This window comes from Gorilla gorilla, chromosome 9 (assembly GCF_029281585.2).
Source record: "Gorilla gorilla gorilla isolate KB3781 chromosome 9, NHGRI_mGorGor1-v2.1_pri, whole genome shotgun sequence".
In the NCBI taxonomy this organism is placed as follows: Eukaryota; Metazoa; Chordata; class Mammalia; order Primates; family Hominidae; genus Gorilla; species Gorilla gorilla.
Genome location: NC_073233.2, coordinates 136,781,575 through 136,802,690, shown reverse-complemented (window position 1 = coordinate 136,802,690; position 21,116 = coordinate 136,781,575). Strand labels below are relative to the sequence as shown.

At 46.5% G+C, this 21,116-nt stretch overlaps 1 protein-coding gene across 2 annotated transcripts in view; it reads left to right on the top strand.

The window, feature by feature from the left end:
* The first annotated feature begins 1,260 nt into the window (after positions 1–1,260).
* The window catches only part of KCNJ1 (potassium inwardly rectifying channel subfamily J member 1), a 29,390-nt gene continuing 9,534 nt past the window's right edge, over positions 1,261–21,116 (top strand). The window contains exons 1-3 of one of the 2 annotated variants that reach the window (XM_063693671.1): positions 1,261–1,433; positions 1,951–2,083; positions 17,770–17,939. The gene's annotated coding sequence lies outside the window, so the exon portion shown is untranslated. The remainder of the gene's footprint in view (positions 1,434–1,950; positions 2,084–17,769; positions 17,940–21,116) is intronic. The other variant, XM_063693672.1, reaches the window with a different exon arrangement.

The window sequence follows — 21,116 nt, the reverse complement described above, 5'->3', positions numbered from 1 at the left end:
ATATTATATATAATATATAATAATATTATATATAATATATAATAATTATATATTATATAGAATAATATATATAATATACAATAATTATATATAATATAATATATAATATATGGTATATTATATATAATACTTATATATTATATATAATATATTATATATATAAATATTACATATGATATACAATATATTATATATTTATATATTATATAATATATCATATATAATATATAGTATAATAATTATATAATATGTAATATAATATATTATATTGTATAATAATTATATAATATATTATATTGTATAATAATTATATAATATATTATTATATTGTATAATAATTATATAATATATTATTATATAATTATATTATATAATAATATAATATATTATATTACATAATAATATATTATGTTATATAATAATATAATATATTATATTACATAATAATATATTATATTATATTACATAATATATTATATTATATAATAATATAATATATTATATTACATAATAATATATTATATTATATATTAGAATATAATACATAATGAAATAAGGAATATAATAGAATATTATTTCATAGAATAGAATAGAATATTATTTCCTTCTATAATAGAATAGAATATTTCATTATTTCATCCCATATTCATTATTTCATTCTATAATATTATAGAATAGAATAGAATATTATATAATAGAATAGAATATTATTTCATTATATATTAGAATATAATATATAATGAAATAAGGAATATAATAGAATATAATAGAGGTAAAGTAATTATTATAAATAAACACAGTAGAAATAAAGTTCACAATAAATGTCATGTGTTTGAATCATCTCGAAACCATCCTCCCCCTCCACCTCCCTGGTCCATGGAAAAAATGTCTCCCATGAAACTGGTCCCTGGTGCCAAAAAGGTTGGGGACTGCTGTTCTAGGGCCACTGAGTGATTCACAGGACAGGAGACATTTGTGAGGGGCTCCTTGGGGACCCCTACTTCCCTGCCCTGTAACATCCAGCCTCATGTGCGCACGTGTTCAACTTCATGCCTTTGACTTAGACACATCGACATGAGCATACCGGCCTTCTGGTTCCAAGCCAGGGTTCCATAAACAAATCCTTCTTAGTTAGCCTTGGTAGCTCAACACCTTTGGTATCTCACCCACTTAACTGCCACGCCTACTCTTGTTGGATCCGGTTATAAAGTAAACTATGTTCTTTGAGAGCTGTTGCATACAGATGAGTTGGCAGCCGGTCTGAGCTGGCCCACAGACTCATAAAATCAACAGGGCCTCGGGTACCCTCACCCAGCACATCCAAACTCTTGCATCAAAGGTGCAGGGACTTGCTCACATCGAGAATCTGGTTGCTTTCTTGGAGACCAAGAAAATGAGTTTTTGTTTCTACATTTACTCCAGCAATCCATGAGGTAAGAGGAGAAACACCTCATTGTCTCTTTGTAGGAAAAAGAAGTTAATTCTTGTGAAAATTTAGACCCCTTTTCCCCGCCTCAAATCTAGGCAGACTTGTCTGTCCACTCTTGGGGGATAGATAGAAGCATGGTTTTAACTCACTCACTGGATGCTTTTGGTGTGCTGGTTACATGTGGATTATTAGTTGTGTGCTACATCTTGCCTTCCCTGGGCCACTCCGCAGCCCTGGGGCTGGAGGGCAGTAAGAATCTTTGGTTGCATCATGCCTGATTCCAAAGTCTTCTTTTGGTGGCAGAGATGTATGTAGGGTTTTCATCTCTGGTGGCATCCTTTCAATTGTAGCAAGACCTTGCCTAGTAACACAACCTCTGCCAAGCCGTTTCCATCTTTAAGGTAGAGGATCAAGGTGCTAGTGGGGTCTATTATGGAAAACATATATCAGGAAAAGGCAAGAGTTAGCCAGACATTTTGATTACCTTCACCCAAATGTCTTTCTTTCATTTTCTGATGTAGGACTTTATAGGAATTTTGCACCATTCTGAATGAATACATTTGGATTTCTCAACATTTGTTCAGCTCCCTAATGACTGTTGTGACAATTGCTCTATACCAGTGAATGCCAACTGTTTATCTCTGCTCTGAACAGGTATGGAGCCCCTTCTCCCAATATCTGTATCTTATAGATTTGGTGCACAGACGCTTAAAAGGAGTTGGTCTTTCGCAACCAGCAACCTTTAGGAAAAATGATTGAATTTTTCTCCTTTTAGCTGGGCTTACAAAATGGAGCAAAACATAGTGATTGTGCTATGGACCTTTTATGGACAGGGACTTGGCAGAGCCACTAACTGGATGCTTTTGATCTGCTGGTTGTACCTGGATTATTAGTTGTAAGCTGCACGCTGCCTTCCCTGGGCCATTCCGTAGCCCTGGGGCTGGAGGGCAGTTAGAATCTTTGGTTGAATCTTCGGTTACATTGGAGGAGCTGCCCAGTCTTTGTGGGCTCCCTTCAGTCATGGGCTTGGCTTGTGTTGTCTTACTCTACACTGTTTAGTGTAAATGGATTCTCACTAAGTCAGCTTCAGCTTTTAAGAGCATGATGGGGTGGAGATATCTGGGAACGTATGGGCCATCAGAAAAGCATTTTTTTATACTCAAGTCATGAAGGTGGATTTCTGCTGTGTAAGGAGGTGCACCAAGTCAGTGTAGGTGCAAGACTGCCCTTGCAAAGAAGCAGAGTATGTGAATTCCTTGTGAGTGGGTCTTAATGTTTAATGCTTTAATGACTTTTGGTTTGCCTGATTTTTTTTAATATAAGAAGTTTGTAATTGCCAAGCATGCTTTTCTGTGAAGAGCTAAGACTCAAAATTCCCCATTCACGTTCCTTTCCTTTCCTCAGTAATGTGTTTTTCTGTGCTAGGTTACGAGTCTACCCTGCACCTTGTCACAGCTCAGTGATTGTCCAGGGATTCAGCTGTGACTCACATGCTTTGCCTTTTACTTGCTCCAGGGTTTCCATGCATTGAAGGCTTCCTGGTGCCCTCTCAGTGGAATTGCTTCTGGCCTGGCAGTTTGATCCTGAGGGTGACCCAAATGTTCCTTCCCTTGGCTCCATAATTTAAGATGCCAGTGATGACTATTGTCTTTCTTCTCTTCATTCTTGTCTTTCTCATGACTATTATTATTATACATACAGATTTTTTTCTTCATTTGCCTTTCAACAAGCTTGTAATTAGAACTCATTGTGTTTTGGATGCTAGGTCCCGGGAAACCACTGAATGGCTTGGGAAATGCTTTGCTCTAGAGGGCAGGTACTTGGGCTAGGGGATATGTGCATGGAAACAGGCTCTCACACGCTAGTGGGAGAGATACCTGATGAGTGCGGACTGTGACACAGAAATGTAGCTCATAGTATCATCGCTGCCTGCACGGAAAAGTACATCATACTTTTCCTACAGAAGACCTCATGGAAGCATGATCCTATATGCACTGGGTGGGCAGGAAGGGGCCTACTGGAGGCAGGGGGAAGAACATTCTAGAACAAGGAAATGGCATTTACAAAAATATGCAAGCATGAGAGAGAGCATGGCTTACACAGGGAATACCAGGCTGGTGTGGCTGAGGGTGGGTGGCCAGGGGAGGGGTGAGGGAAGCTGCAGGGTGCCACGATGAAGGACCTAGTATGTGATGCTGAGGAACTTGGGCAGTGTCCGGAAGGTGGTGAGAACCGGGGTAAGATCTTATTTACATTGTGGAAGAGTTGCTCTGCCTGCAAAGTGCAAGGTGGACTAGAGTAGGGTAAGACCACGGCCGGGTAATCAGGGAGGAGGTTACCAAGAGGCAGAAGACACAAAGTCTGGTGGCCGATCAGCTGCAGAGAGTGATGGGGACAGGCGAGGATGAAGTGGAGCTCTGAAACAGGAGCCAGAGACTCCCAAAGTCCACAAAAAAAGCACACTTTGAGTGGCACAGACCCTTTTCCTTCCACTCACTCTCCCACATTCAAGACTGTGATGACCTAGGCTTAAGCCAAAAGTATACAGAAAAGGGCCTAGGCTTTCCCAATCTGCTCTGTCTCCTGAAATATATATGGTTCAGGAATAGTATTAGTACTGCTGTGAAATAGCAAAAAGTGGTTGGCTTGATTATGTGGTTCAGAAATCATCATGAACAAGCAGGGTGTGCAGAAATTGGAAAAAGAAAACAACAAAAACAAACATCTTCAAAAAATGCTGAAGAAAAAAATTAGTGTAGAGACATATAAAAGATAGACCCCTAGAAAAGTCAACAATAGGCCTGGTGCAGTGGCTTACACCTGTAATCCCAGCACTTTGGGCGGCTGAGGCTCATCTGAGGTCAAGAGTTCAAGACCAGCCTGGCCAACATGGAAAAACCTCATCTGCCTAAAAATTTGAAAATTAGCCAGGCATGGTGGCACACACCTGCAGTCCCAGCTACTCAGGGGGCTGAGGCATGAGAATCGCTTGAACCCCGGAGGCGGAGGTTGCAGTGAGCTGAGATCGTGCCACTGCACTCCTCAAGCCTGGGTGATAGAGTGAGACTTTGTCTCAAAAAAAAAAAAAAAAAAAAAAAAAAAGAGAGAGAGAGAAAGAAAAAAGAAAAAGAAAAGTCAATAATAAACCTTAAGGTCAAAGGTTGTTCCTTCCTCCACGCAGGACGATTCTAAGCCATCCTTGCAGAAGATTGTGAAGGATGTGCAAAGCGTCAGCCTTTCTTGCCATTGCCTCGTCAGAATCTGTGAGCAAACAGAAAAAAGAACGATGCCCTTACACATGAAACTCCTGGATTCTTTTTAGAAAAATAGCAGAAAGAAACCAAAAATAGTGCAGAGAACAGGTCGCTTCAAAACTATTGAGGATCCAAAGATGTTCTGCCCTAAGGAGTTGCTTCTCAAAAACTGTTATTAAGGTCCTTAGCTGTCAAATATAAAACCCAACCCAAAAGCATTCCATTTAAAACCAGAGCATTGAAACACTAATTTTGAACAATCATTGTAAAGCCTCATCAAATCCAGCTCACTCATTGCAGGAATATGCAACTCAAAGGCCCTAGGAAAAATGTAAATCTGAATTTTCCCAGCACTGTTTTGGATGAATAATTTCCTCTCTCAGAAGAAGCCTGTTGTTACTTTTCAAAATCGGTTCCCCAGTATGCAACAGAGTCCATCTCTGCATGTGTGTATGTGCCCTGTGCTGTGTTCTGCCATTACCATGCTTTGTAAACTTTGCATTCTGGTTAGATGCGTGTGACTCACTGATGCTTCTAAGGGAAGATTCTTTTTGAATAATCCTTGAAATACAAGCCAGATTTTTCCATTTATTTAGAATTTCCCAAAGTCCCTGCCCCTCCCTCTGCTCCAGTTGCACACACACCAGTGTTTCTTGGCTGGGATTCAGGAATTGTATTTATTGGGGTCTACCAGTGTGTCAACATATCCCCAGGGAGCAGATTTAAATATGCAACCCAACACAGTTGAAAGCAACAGGTTAATACTGTCTTTGCAGAGTTAAAACAGCCCAAGTTCTCTCAGGTGACTACCCGTAGGGGAAGTCTCATGGTTCGTTGCCCTTGATTAAATTCTCAGGAGCTTTCTGGCTTTATCCAGATCTACCATTTGTCCTTGAAGAGCTCAGCAGAACTCAGCAACTGTGAATAACTGTTGTGGGTCTTTTCACAGGGGAAGACTCTGTGAAGTATGTGGCCCCTTGGAGTCCGAGTCCAGTGATGAGATATTCAGAGAGATAAGGGTAATCCCGGTCTCATGCTGGAAAGCGCATGTGACCATTTTGGGGATCAGGGTATTCGGATGCTGTTAAGGGAAGTGTTGGACTGCTGATGAATTATGCACAGAGTATGGGGAGCTTGAATCGGGTTCAGAGATAAGCCACAGGCATGGGCTAAGGTCACCTTAGAAGACCTCTGGGAAGCCCCCGCTGTGCTGGCCTTAGTGAAGTGTGATGACACAGTCCCTATGCTGCAGAAGCTCTGGTCCCCGTGAGGGGATGAGTAGGGATGGCAGGTACAAGAGTGGCTGCATGACACATCAGCGAACTGGCAGAGCATGAGCATGTTCTAACCTACCAACCAGGCTCCCCGACCCAGTCTGCTTCTAGGGCAGCCCCGGGGGGGATGGAAGGGGCGGTAGGACACAGGGCTGTTTCCTCTCCCAATACTCCATCCCCTCAGAGGGAGTGGAGAAAGGGAGTCAGGAGACCCCCAGAGCGCTCCCCAGGACCAGGTCTGAGAGTCCTTTCCAGCATGGGTCTCTTCACTCCTAGTCCTGCTTGAATCCATTGTGCATAAGAACTCACACCCAGCCTGGGCAATGCTCACCACTGAAGAGACAGGATGAGGTCTGCTGGGGACAGAGGCTGCCAGAGAGTGGAGAAAACCCCGTGCCGCACTCGGATTTTCTTCCCCTTATTACTGATACACCTGCTCCTTTGGCTGGGTGTTTCCCAGCCTGTGGAGTTTACAGATTTGGATTTCTACAAAGTTGCCCCTTAAGTATCTTGTGGCAGTGGGGAAAGGGGTGGAGAGACTGGGAGGATGGCACTGCAGCAAGATGAGCGGTGCGACCCAGGCACCCAGCGCACAGCAGGCAAATCCCTTCCCACGCGGATGACCACGGCCACTGGGACCTGAAGCTGGGAATAGGCAGCCACCGGAGAAGCGCGGCCGAGAGCTGGGGGCTGAAACTGCTTTCTCATCTATGAAGGGGCTGGTTTTCTCATCCTCACTGAAGGCCAGAGGAAATTAGACTTCAACCTCACCCGTTAGGATGTGGGTTGGAGATCAGGAAGAAGCTTGGGTTTTAGGGGTGTGGAGAGGCAGGAGTCCATTTCAGCGGGAAATGGACACAAACTTCTACAGACAAGGAGCTTGCATCTATCTTTCTGGGAGGGGTTCCGGTGGCCGCTTACCGACAGGCAGGGCACGGGGCTGGTGTTTTTGGAAATCTTATCACAAGGCCCTCACTCCTGGGCTTGCACCAGGGAGGCGAGCCCCAGGAGCTCTGCAGTGGCTCCCAGGAGCAGGGGTATGTTTCTGACGACAGTCACCTCTGGCTATTGCTCTGATTCTGCCTTTCTTCAGGTTGCCTGGGTCTATCCCATAAATGAGCCTGTGATCACTGGGTACAAGCTCCCTTGCAGCTTCCTTTCTGTCTGAGGTCCCAGGGATACCCGCTAGCCCTGCTGCTCACATCTTGCCTCCTCACTCAGCATGTTTCTCTTTCTGTTCTAAATGTCCCAGCTCATGCCCCTCCACGGTACCATCCCCATTGACCCCAGCCCCACTAGGGCCCCCAATCCTGGGTCTCAGCTGCCAGTGAATGCTGCAGCCCTGCTTCAGTTGCTCAGTCAGCACCCCACGCAGAAAAGCGCCGCGGGCGGAAGCTGGCGGCACCAGAGTTTCTGTCTTTGCCTGCGTAGCCATGTGGGTTAGGGAGCCCCAGGGACGCCAACAGCCAGACCACAGGCGGGCTAATTTCCAAATGCTGACACAGTGAATGCCACCCATATTTCACCAGTGACTGGAGAGCAGATGCTGGGCATTCGTGGGCCCTGCGTGTGCCTGGGGATGGAGAGAAGGCAGGACACTTGAGGCAGATGCCAGTGCTGCCTCTGAGCTGTTGATGCTCCCTGCCCTGGAGTTCACAAAAATAATCCTCTACATGGTGCATAGAGTGTTTTTGTGTTTTTTGAAGTATTACAGGCAGGCCCCGGCGACATGATCTTCGTCTCCCAGATAGGGAAATTCTGAAAATCAGGAAGGGGCTGGGCTTGCCCCTGTCACATAGCTGGTAATTGGAGCTGGGTCTCTGGCCTTCAGGGCACTTTCCTCTGTGGTCACACCTGGGTTTCAGAGCCACCTGGCCTCCACTTTTCTGAGCAGCTTCCTTCAGCATTTTCTTGTTTCCTCTGTGCTTGCATCCCGCCTGCCCCTTGGGATCACCCTGTTTCCAGGCTATTGCGTCTCCAGGCCCCTTGGTCCAGCTGATGTGGGTTACAAGGCCCACCCCTGAGGTAGCAGTGGGCTAATTTTCAATAATCCAGTTGGTGACTGTTCTTCAGAGAGAATCTTCTGGAATCTCTGACTTAGTGACGGCACAGAGACTTCCTGAGTTCCCTAAGTCACGTCTTCCTTCCCTTAAGTCACTTCTTAAAAAAATCAATTCATTTCTACAAGAACTCATGGATGCATTTCACACAGTGAAACCTGTGCAGTATCACGCACTTATGTCAGACGGTCATTGCCTCTCTTTTACATTGTCAGTATGGAATTCTTCACTGGAAACCTGCCACAGTGTCCTGCCGGCCTGTCTAGTCAACAGTTCTTCATGTCTCACTGAAGTCCCTCTTGCCATAAATCCAAGTCATGTTTCTATAGTGTCGCTCATCCATCTGGATTCTCCCAAGCACTGCATCATTTAATCTGAACGATGGCCCTGGGAAGTAGACAGCATCACTGTCATCTGACAGATGAGAAATCCGAGGCCTGGCTCTTGCCCCGTCTGGGGCCAGGCAGGTGTCCTTCCGGGCGCCCTTCTGAAATCAATGCCGACCTCTCTGCGCAGTGCCCTCGGCGGGCGCCAGGGGGCGCTGCTGCTGCTGCTGGTAAGCGGGAGGCCCGGCGGAGGCGAGTGTGGTCCTTGCCGCGCCTCCTCTCTCCCCTGCGCGTTGCTGCCCGCCGTCTGCAGCACCAGTGCCTACTTACGGGTACTTTTCAAGGTCACTTCTAGTTACTGTTTCTTTCTAAGTCCTTATCACAATCTATAATTACTCTGTTTATTTGGCTCCTTTTAATTTCCTGCCCAGCTCCCCCACTTCCCTGGGTCGTGAGAAGGCCGTACCCCAGTGCCCAGCACAGGCGGCTCCCACTACAGATGCCCTGAGAGACGCAGACAGGAGGGCTAGCCAGGAGAGGGCACGCAGGGAAGGGAGGTGAGGAGGGAGGGCCAGCCTTTCTCCCAGACCTTCCTTCCTTTTCCCTCCTGCCTTAGACATCAGAATTCACTCATCTTCTGGGCCAGATCTTTAGGGAACTTGGCGTGGAGACATCAGGTTAAGACCTGGGTTCTGTCCGGGAGTGGTGGCTCGGGGCTGTAATCCCAGCACTTTGGGAGGCTGAGGCAGGAGAATTGCTGGAGGCCAGGAGTTCAAGGCCAGCCTGGGTAACCTAGTGAGACCTCATCTCTACAATCAATACACTAGCCCGGAGTGGGGCAGTTGCCTGTGGTCCCAGCTACTCGGGAGGCTGAGGCGGGAGGATCCCATGAGCTGGGGAGGTAGAGGCTGCAGTGAGCTATGATTGTGCCACTGCACTCCAGCCTGGGCAACAGAGCAAGACCGTGTCTCAAAAAGAGCTGCGTTCCTACCCCAGTTCTGCCTCATATGAGTTTTTTAAATTCTCTAAACCTCAGTTCCCTTCCTTGTCAAATAGAGAAAATTAGACCTGCTTCATGGGGTTGCTGTGAGATTGAATGAAATAATTTCTGCCAAGCCCCTACCACAGTTGCTGGTACATGACAGAGATTCAACAAGTGTCTGTTCCTTTTCCCCTGTGGGAATTCCATGCCTAGAAGGGACTAACCATTTAACCCCAATCCTGTAGAGTGAAATCAACCCCTTATGTGCCTTCAATCACATAAGAGGGGTGACCTGCCTGGTGGGATGAGGGTCTGGTAGCAAATACACTACCACCTTTTAGGTCTGTGCCAAAGTCACATGGGAAAGGATGAGTTTTAATGAGTTTCTTCCAAAAATTAAACCCAAGGTAGACATATAGCTACCAACTGAGTCCTATAGTAGACTAAATTCTAACCTTCTATCTCTGTGAACTTGGATCAATCACTTAGCCTCTCTGGTGTTTGATCTCCTCCTTTAGACACTGGGAATAATAATGCTGTCTACGTCATAGAGTGACATAGACACTCAGTAAACTACTGAGTTTACCCCTGGAGACTACCTGGGACACAGTAAGATCTGTTAATTTCAGTGATTTCTGGTCCATGGATGAGAAGGAAAATTACCCCGACTGAACTAGTTTCAAGAAAACTTTATGGAACATTTATTATTGGCCAGTCTCTTTTATACATCTTGTCTTCCTTCACCTTCAAATAACTCTGAAAAGTATGTGCCCTTCCCATTTTTCATTCATTCCTCCATTCACTCCTTCAACAAACCCTAGCTGTTGCCATGGAGATACGTGCCATTTGAACAGTTGTTAATCGTCAATCAAATATGGTGGTGCAGAGTTGACATTTAACTGTTCTTGCCTGTTTTTCATGGTAGGGCTCACTGCTGTGTTGCGAACCTCCTTAAGGGGTGGATGTTTTTCTCTGGGCACTTCTGCTTGGTCTGTAGCATGCATTTCCTTGTCTCTTCATTCTTAGCTGCTCTTACTTGCCAGTGTTCTTTGCCTCCGCATCCCTTCTCATCCCTCCCCATCCCTCGCCATCCCTCCCCAACCCTCGCCTTCCCTCCCCATCCCTCCCCATCCCGCCCCATCCCTCCCCATCTCGCCCTATCCCTCCCCATCTCTCGCCTTCGTGGAGCTTCTCGTATTCCCTTTGCCCACTCTATTTTATCTACATTTTCTTCAGTTTCTCCAAGCTCTTGCACAGGGTTTAGCTGCTCTTGCACTTTTTAAAACTTTTAAACCCTTTATTAAGCCAATAAATGCTAAAATTAGGTAGTTTTTAAAAATGTAAATAAATACCCAGAAACACATTTTTATGTATGTTTTCAGGCACAATATTGAGTTCAAAATACACGAGATCTATGTGCTATTACTCACTGTGGAAAATCTCAGCTTAACTTAAAAAGACAAGAGGGGGACAATGCTCCCAGGTGCATCCTGAGCCATTGCACAGGCACTCGTCCTTGCCGCCTGTCAGCATTGGCACTTATGAATCCACCATGTGCAGTGTCCGCACCATCCCTGGATGTTTGCTTGGTCATTAGTTCGGTGAGCAAGTGAAAAACTAGCTCAGCTACAACTTAGAGAAAAAAATAGCTTCTCTCTCCCCTGGCCTTCTCTATTTGGACAGAGCCCTGAGGCCCAGTGAGCAGTGTTAGGTATAACATAGGGATGCAGCTGACAGGTCCCTGCACTTGTGGCACTCCCAGCCCAGGGGAGGGCACTGACCTTGGTCAAGAAAGATTTTTAGAGTCTCTACTGTGGGTCCACATGCTGGGTATTCAGAGGAAGGCAAGACGGGCTGCTGTCCTGGAGGGTGCGTTCTGTAGAGGGGAGATCGACAATAAGTGAATGCATCACCAGCAGGGAAATAAACAACCAACCTGACAGCCACTCTTGATAAGAGATGGAAAGAAGCCAAGACAGGATGGAGTTCCCACTGGAGCAGTGGGTGCTACCTTAGATTGGACGCTAAAAGGCTCTCGAAGAAGGTGGTGATGGAGCTAGGTCCCTAGCGATATGGAGCAGCCAAACATGGGAAGGCCTAGAGCGGAGCAGCCCTGAAGGAGGAAGCAGCAGGTGCCGAAGCCCAGGGCAGGAGCTGGGCCGCACGTTGCAGAGCAGAGGGGGTGGGAACATAGTGAGCTAGGTGACAGAGGGGATGACTTTGGGCTGTGGAGTGTGGCAGAGTCCTGGCTATGTGGGGCCTTGAGGTCATCAGAACAAGGCGAAGCTGAGAAAGGTCTCAGCAAGGCAGCAGCATGATCCGATTTTCAGGACTCCTTCCTCACTCTGATGGTGTGGACTCTATTATAAGGAGGAGAAAGAGGCGGTGGACAGATCAAGGAGCAGGTGAGTTTTGTAGCCCAACCAGGGAATTATGGTGGCCTGGCAGCAGAGGAGATGAAGAGGACAGACAGGTCCTGACAATATTGTGTAGAAAGAGCAGACAAGATTTGCTGATGGATTGCGTGTGAGGTGAGAGGAAGAAAAGAATTAAGGGTGAATCAAGGTTTCGCTTGACTCGGGGGTGGGTGTGCCATTGACAGAGCTGAGGATGATCTGAATTGAACAAAACCAATATGAAATCAGTTGTATTCAGTGCTAAGAAGGAAAAGAAGATGGTGCTAGGAAATTTTTTTAGAGTAGGAATTTCAGTCCAAGATGCCTATGCCCAGATGTGCTGTCCCAGCGTACATCACATGTGGAGCTGCCGCTCCCCTGCTCCCTCTTCTGCCGTCCTCTCTCTGCCCTGCACTCTGAGGGTGCACATGCACCTCTCACCCCAGCCTGGTGGCCGTGGTACCTGCAACCCTGGCCAAGAGCTTTCAGAGAAAGGATCACGCCAGGCGTCCATCACCAAGCCCTGTGCCCTGGTTGCCTCCGGGTCTGGAAGGCTGGTTGTGCTAACCTCAGAGGAAATTCAGTTGGTCTGGCACAATTGCATTCTTCTCGTCTAACCTAATCTCATCATTCCATGGGCAATCTTTTTCTCTCTGATCCACAGCCTTTCACCACTTCATTAATTTGTCCCTAGCAGCCGGATAAACAGTCTTCTCCCTCTGGGCCTCATGTACACAAAGATGCTTCTGACAGGCCCCTTGAAAGCAGCTCAGAGCCTGCTGTCTTTTCCCGCCTGGAAGTTCTGGTGGGAGAGCCTTCTTTAAGAGGCTCCAAGGAGGGGATGAGGGGAGGGAGAAAGAAGACTTCCCAAGACCTGGCAAGAGCCCCGAGCAGGACTATGCATCCTTCCTGCATTTCCTCTGCAGCTCACACAGGCACAGTGGTACCGTCCTTGGGTCTGGCAGGTGAGAGCTGCCTGCCCAAATCCAGACCTGGGAGTTAAAACTGATTTCCCCAAGTGCCAACTCAGCCTTTGGCTGTCCCAGTCCTGATCTCTTCATCAGAGCCCCTCAGCCCTGCTAAACAAGGAAGGAGCCTGGCATTTATTGTGGCTTTCCCCATACCAGATCCTCTACTGGGCCTTCCCACACTTAATCCTATCTCAGCATTGGGAAACAGATTTCCTTATTTCCATGTTCATGGAGGAGAATGTTCAGGTTTAGAGAGGCCAAATAACTCACTCTGATAACAAGTGGAAGAGGTGGTGTTTAAGCTCAGCTCTACACCGCCTTATAGCCTATCCCTTCACTATTTTCAAGGCACCTGTGGAGCCCCATCTTTGCTTTGCCAACCTCATTTGCTGCCTCTTTGCAATAATGTCTTCAATCTTAATGCTGATCACAGCTTGGACCTCACACCCTCTGGGTGCCAGGGAGCCAGCATTTTGGTTAGTACTAAGGCCAGTTGTCAATCTCATCACAATTCCTAGAGGGCTTCCTTCTATCCTCTTTTCTCCGTCTGCTCCAGTGAAGCTCAGGGGACCTTGGCAAGGTGGGAAAGGTCAGGACTCAAATGATGTTGGGGGAAAAGAATAAACCCATCACTGAAAACGGGTACAATTATTGGAAATGTGCGAGGGTAAGAAAAGTGAATCAGGAAGACAGTATGTCCAAAACAACAAAAAAGAAAAGAAAAGGAAAGAAAAACCGTAAACAGCTCACAATGAGCTCCAGGGTTTTTATTGCTCCTTACGTTTCTTAGCAACTATTTTTTGTTTGTTTTCCAGGCTTAATCGATTACATTGAGAAATTAGCTCTGTAAAATCCCCAGGTGAGCCGCTGGGTCATGCCCCAGTAAGCTGCAGAGCTGGAATTCAAGCCTGACTCCAGATACGTGTTTCAAGGCCAGAGACTCAGTGGGGAGCCTGCACGTGCGCTCCAGCTAGACCACCTCGTTTCTTTTCATAAGAGTTAGTACTCATAGCACACCAGGGGATTCCGTTTCTTTCTCCAAACCCATCATGCATCTATGATACTCAAGAAGACCTAGGTTCGGCCCTGCAGGTGTGTCATCAAACAGATCATTACGATCTGTGCTAATCCAGATTAGGATGTTGAGAGGTGGTGGTTGGGGACATTCTTTGTAGCTCTTGATAGTGGCCCTTATTCAGGAAGTATGCAAGGAACATCCAGCCCTGCCTTTGAGAAAGGGCCCAGCCTCTGGACATGCACAGTGGGAGGTTTCTGTCATTCTCCCGTGAGTCCTTGAATGTAGACTCCACACAACTCTGTGCCCTGTTGTCACCCAAGAAAGCAGCAAGGTCTCCATCCCAGTCACGTTCCATCCTTCTCTCTCCTTGGTGTATGTGATGTGGGGTGGGGACCAGAGGGAAGTAGTGGCATGGGGGAAATGTGGGGCAAGGTGGGGTTTTGAATGGGCCCTTGGGGCTCTGGCTTGTCTGCGAGGTCATGCTGAGCCTCTGGAGGGGCTGGCTCAAATAGGAATTGGAACATCCGCGCTGCTGACTCCAGGAATACAACAAGGGCTATGGGCAAGGAACAAAATGCTCAAAAACATTCAAACAAAAGATGTGCTGAAAGAAGGAGAAAGAGGGAGAAAAGAAACCGAGCTCCCAGGAGAGCCGAGAGAAGGAGCTCTTGCTTGGCTGGTGCAGTAGGAGGGACCCTGTGAGTTTCCTCCCATCCCACAGACCTGCCCTCTGGCACTGGGAGGTGTGAGGGACTTCACCCTGGAGCTGCCAACCCAGGATCATAATCGAACACCGTTCTCAGACCTGCGGAGCCCAGGTGCAGGTGGATGGGTGGGTGGGTGGGTATGAGGGCCCACGGCCCAGCCTGGACTGCTTCACCCAAACACACCTGGGCAGCAGCAGGGAAGAGCTTCTCTTGTAGACCCTGGGAGAAGAGACATCTCCCACACTAGCAGAGGTTCTGTTTAGCAGTGAGGGTGAGCAGAATAATACTTTCTGTACTCCAAGCTCTTGTGGCAAAGAAAATCATTTTGATGGTGGTGCCTTCAGGATCACAGTAGCCACTTGCTAGAGAAGGCAGGTGCTGAGTTCAGCCGAGGTTCCAACAAGGGCCTAAAGGCATGGGGAAGTGGGGTGAGAGTTGAGGGGAAGTCGGTCGAGACTGTACTGTGTGACAGGCACTTTACATGTGTGTTTTTTCTATCCCAGCTTTACTGCAATATAATTCTCATAAAATAAAACCCACTAATTCGAAGTGTGTAAGAGGTGGTTTTCAGTGTATTCACAGAGTTGCACAGCCATCATTACAATCAATACCAGAACATTTTCATCACCCCCAAAAGAACCTGGTGCCCATTAGCAGTCACTCCCCATCCGCCTCTTCCCCAGCCCCTGGCAGCCACCAGTCTAACTCTCTTTCTCTGTAGATTTGCCTATTCTAACATCTCATCTACATGGAATCATACAATCTCTTGCCTCTTTCACTGGCCAAACGTTTTCCAGGTCCATCCATGTTGTAGTATCTACCAGTACTTTATTCCTTTTTAGAGCTGAATAATATTCCACTGTATGGATATGTCACATTTTATTTATTGATTCATCAGCTGATGGACATCAACTGTTTCAAAAGCTTCCACTCTTTGGCTATTATGAATAATGCTGCTATTCACGTACTCATTTTTACGTGGATATGTGTATTTCTCACTGAATCCCCATAACAACAAAGGCACTAGAATCATCAATATAGTATGGAAAAGCGCAGCTCAGAGAGGTTAAGGAACGTCTTTGAGACTGAAACGCTTCTTTTGATTTGGCTTGATTTTGATAGAATGGCAAATAAGTGGAAATAAAGTGGAATTTAATTTTACCTTTTCCAGGTCATTATACACACCTCTGAGTGAAAAGAAACAAGGAAAGGAATGAGAGAAAGTGCGTCAGCAGGCCTTTTGTAGGTACCACCAGCCTCTCCTGAGAGGTGGGTCTCAGTGAGGGCCCTGAGCTTGCCTGCCTTGGCATAACTCTAAGGTCTAGGGGGATGTCCCCCTTCCTGCTTGTCTTCCTTGTTTCAGAGGCAGACACGAGGATTGGTCAAGAGCAGTTCAAGACATTTGCTGGAGGACGCAGCTGGGAAGACTCCCGGGCAGTGTCCTGTTCTGAGAGGGCTCCTGGGTGGGCTGTGCCCGGTAATGAGGATGGGGGCATGCTAAATGCTAGCAAGAAGAGCCCCAGTGGGTGGGCTGTGCCCGGTAATGAGGATGGGGGCATGCTAAATGCCAGCAAGAAGAGCCCCAGAGAGAAGACTTCAGCATTTGCTGAAGGGCAGCTCTATGGCATGGAACAAAGGGTCACCGAAGCTGCTGGCTCCGCTCCCTCTGGCTCCAGGGCTTTCCCAGAAAGCACTTGGACATGGGAGGGTGGGTGATATGACGTGCCGCTCCATTAATGTAACTCTGATGGCTTGGCAGAACCCAAGCCGAAACTGGTAATCATTGACCCTTTGAGGGTCAATGATACCCATGGGGCATAGCAACGGAGTCAACAGAAATGCTGGCTCTTCCACTAATCCCCTAGAGCCTGGCTCTTCTCACCTCCTTTCTGAGAAGCAGGACGCTATTGCAGCCCGCACAGTAGCAAGAACAGCCCAGGATTAAAGGTCTCACAGATAGGGACAAGATTGCCTCCTTTCATTCAATGCATGGCAGGAGCTTGAAGGAGAAACTGGAGTTGCACGTAGTATGACTCAAGGTATTAATAGCTTGATCACGTTCTATGTCCAAGTGTGGTCTAAGCTCTTTCCATCCATCTGTAAGATAGATATAAAAGCCCCCATTTGTCAGATGAGGAAATTGACACACTGAATACCCAATGTTAGAGCTCATAAGTGACTGATTTCAGATTCAAACACTGGAAACCCACTTCTTAAATCTTACCCCATAGGCCACTTGCTGGGACTGGGACAGAGAAACTTCAAACACGCTAAGGTGTGGGCCTAGAAGGCATCCAAATCCCCCTCCAAACCCAAGCACCTGGTGCTCTGTGCCTTAGATCTTGCGTGTCTGTGAAAGCTGGGCTACACTAGCCTTCTTTGCCTCATGCAACATAATGAATACTAGTCTCCGAGTGTCCATACTCAAGACATTAGTTGAATTTTTTCCATTTTATAAATTGTCAAGGTTGGGCATTCTATATATTTTCTTTAAAACAAAGTGTACGTTCTTGTTGCAGACACTCGGTAAAGCATGTTCAGGCCTCCCGTCCACATGGAATCCATTCCTTTCTGGTCTGGAAAGACTGAGTTGATTTAAAACCAACCCAAACCACACAGAACTAGAAGGGTCAGACTAATAACAGATCTCTGCACACATAATAGCTACAACTTTTTAATAAACGCTGAAATTCCTTCATTAAACTCCAGTGCCATTTGAGGTAGGTGGCTGAATATGAGACTTAAGAACAGTTTCATTACAGATTTATCCGGTTTTTAGAACAACCATCTCCTCCTCAACACACATACAGGATAAACAAGTGGAAGAATGATTATTTGATTTGCAAAAATTATTCTTCACTTTATAAAATAATCCACTATAGGATTCCTATAAATATCTAATATCCTAATGCATATGTAATATGATTCACCGTACACAATTTCTGTCTACATACATCTTTTGAGAGTATACAGTGATTTCAATATGGAATTATATATCTAGATGTGTACAATGATATTTTCAATGCAGCGGTGTTCTTTTTAATAGTAATAAGAATAAAAAGACGATGAGAATAGGAAAGACTGTGGATCATTGTGTTAATTTACTTTTCAATCCTAAATTCACTAGAAACTAGAATGGACTAGTTAGGGAGGTGTGGACTCAGTGTGTGGTAGAGGTTTGAGAACTTGGGTTAAAGTTGAGTCCACTGGAGCCCAAGCTGACCTTTCTACCTTTGCTGATGTGGAGGGTCCTGTGTGTTCCTGGTCCAAACTAACTGAAGTTTCACCCTGGCTTCTGTGTGGGCCTGTCCTCTGTCTCCAGACAGTAGCCATATGTGTTGTATTTTACCAGGTTTCTTCTCTACTGTGCCTTCATCCCCATCCTGGGCCCTGACAAAGACAGTGTGACAAGTTCTGAGCCCCACAGTTGGAATCCCAAACCAAGCAGCTCTTGCTGGTCACCCCAAGATCTACTTATACATGAAGTTTTGAAAATCATCTCCTGAACCTCTTCTGACAGAGGTGAGTGGCTTGATTTTCAATAAGCAACTATTGGACACCCCAGGCTACAAGAAAGCTAGGTAAGCATTTGGTTATGCAGAGCCTCTTAAGCAAAGGCTGTGGGACCTAATCATTTGCCCTTGCAGGTTCTGCAAGTACTGAGTCCCACCACCAGCATCACAGAGTGGTGTTAGGCTGGCATTGCCCTCTCCACAGCCCCTTTCAAAAATCAAGCACTTTGAGTCATTTACACCTTCCTATATCTGTTTATTTCCTTGACAGATACCTGTTGAGCCTCTGTTCTCTGCCTGGTGCTGGGGTAGGCAGGGACTGGGGACATGGCAGTGGAGGAGACAGCACAAAAGTAAACGTATCAGTTAAAATTACTGTTCATACCACAAATAAAAGGAAAGCATACAGTCAAATATTGCAAGGAGAGGAAACTTGATTTAAATGGGGAGGGGGATCTTCTTCCTTCTTTGAGAAACTGACATTTAAATGTCTTTCTGAGAAATGACATTTAACTTGATGTCAAGAAGTTGGCAAGGGGGTGGGGGTGGCGTGGGGGAGAGTAGAGCTCCAAGGGTTTCCAGCCGAGGAAATGGCAGGTGATGCAGGCCCAGAGAGGTTAAACGACCTGTTCCATTCTCTATGGTTGGAGGCGGGGGGGGCCCTCTGATGTGTCCTTTTTTGCCTTTGTATTCCCAGTCTGCTTCCTGGACATGACCTCAGTACTGACTCCAAGGTCAAGAGCTTTGCCCTCTGCTAGAGCAGTGAGTGTATGGGGCTGGCTCATCGTCACTGGCAGGTTTTCCTTATCCAGCAGGTGGTGGGTTGGCGGGCGGGCAGGAGGGGTTGGGGGTGTTGCCTCCTCTTCCCACAGGAGCCATTGTCATCACACCAAACTTCTGCCTATAGAAGAAGTAACAACACCCTGTAGAGGCCTACAGATGTCCCTAAGTGTAAAATGTCACTCCCACAACCTCAGGCCGTTTGCTTATGCCAGGACAATCCACAGAAGCTTCCAAAAAAAAGTATGATGCTGGACAGTGTATCTTCAGCTGCTCTCATGGCTGCTTCTTAATTCTGTTGATATCGTAACCATTTCTAAACTCTGTCTGGCTCTACCAGGCCCCTCTCATGACATCAGGGCCTATGGTCTTCTCCTCCAACACACACCCTCAGATCCAACCCAAGGTACCTGCTGCCCTCTCCATCGAGCTCTCCTTCCTCCTCTTGTAGTGCTTTTGTAGATGCTGCAAAACCCCAGAAAACTGTCCCCTCCTGATCCTTTTATGCTCACTCTCTAAAAAGGTTTGGACCCTTGCTAGCTCTCACCCTCTTATGTGATCACTCACACAAAGCAAGGAAATGTATAGAAAACCATTCCTGGCACAGAGTAAGTTGATGCTGAATAAATATTTACTTTCCCTCTACATTGTTTACCAACTGTGTTACATATGCTTTAGGGCTTAAAAGCAAAGACTTGTCAGTTGGCAAGATCTAGATTCTTCTAATCTTTGCTCTTTGGGCTTTCTGCTTTGTGACCTTGGATAAGTTGCTTAACTTCTCTGAGCCTCAGTTCCCAGCCTCCTAGAGTTACCATGAGTTTAAATCCAACAACACCTTTAAGAGATTTTGTATCCGTGCCTCGGATGACACTACAGGCCTTTGGGGGCCCAGAATGCCACTACTCCAGAGGGGCACCGCTGGCATCTTGCTCCAGGGGGCGCTGTTCACTGAGACTGCTGCAGCGTGTGTCTCCAGCAACGGGCAGCAGACTGCAGAAGCCCATTCTGGCCGCCTTAATGGCCGTTCCACACTCTCTGGAGACTGTTATCAGCCCCAGCCTTTTTCTTCATTCATCTGTGCCTTGCACTTCCATTTTTACCTTGGTTTACCTTCTCAACTCTGGCTCAATCGACTTATATCCAATAAAGCAACACTTTCCCTTAAAGTGCAGTACTCTGAATTTTAGAAGAGAAAAATTCTTAGAAAATCTCTAGTATAGCCAAGTAGCTCCCATTGTGTGACAGTGAGTTTCTCCTGTCCCCTAGGGTGCTCCAGCTCCTTGTCACTGTTCCTCACAACCCCTGAGGATATGCTGCTCTCTCTTTAAAACTCTGAACAAGGCAGGGATCAAGTGCTTCTTTTGGTCTTTCTTCATATAGCTGAGACATGCTAGCATTTCTGAAATATCTTAAGAAACTATTATGAAGAACAACAGGAAACAATATTGGAAATACAGTGGCCAGGCGTGGTGGCTCACACCCGTAATGTCAGCACTTTGGGAGGCTGAGGGAGGAGGATTGCTTGAGGCCAGGAGTTCAAGACCAGCCTGGGAAACATAGTAAGACTCCATCTCTGCAAAAACAATAACAACAACAAAATCAGCTGGGCATGGTGGTGCACACCTATGGTCTCAGGTACTTTTTTTTTTTTTTTTTTTTTAGACGGAGTCTTGCTCTGTCACCCAGGCTGGAGTGCAGTGGTGCGATCTCGGCTCACTGCAAGCTCCGCCTCCCAGGTTCACACCATTCTCCTGCCTCAGCCTCCTGAGTAGCTGGAACTACAGGCGCCCGCCACCACGCCCGGCTAATTTTTTGTATTTTTAGTAGAGACGGGGTTTCACCATGTTAGCCAGGATGGTCTCGATCTCCTGACCTCGTGATCCACCCACCTCGGCCTCCCAAAGTGCTGGGATTACAGGCGTGAGCCACTGGGCCCGGCTGGTCTCAGGTACTTTGAGGCTGAGGCAGGAGGATCTCTTGAGCCCAGGAGGTTGAGGATGCAGTGAGCTGTGATTGCACCACTGCACTCCAATCTGGATGACAGAGTGAGACCCTGTCTCAAAAATAAATAAACAAATAAGAAACAAAAGAAAAGAAATGAAAAAGAAAATACATACAGGATAAGCTTTCACCTTCCAAAGCATTGATTTCTGACTACAGCAAATGCGGGCTGCCACCACAGACTGGTAAGACCTCACAAACACCTTGCCCGGGTTCAGGCTTCACTAGCTCCCAGTGGTGGGGACATCACAGCTTCCAGTGCTTCCCACTGGGACCCAATCAAGGTGCCAAGAAGAGGTATAGGTTTTTGTGGTCATAGTATAGTTATCTTAGGATAACCAATGGCTTTGGGAAACAAGTTAGCTAGATAGAATTTAAAAGCCGAACTTGAAATTTTTAACTCATT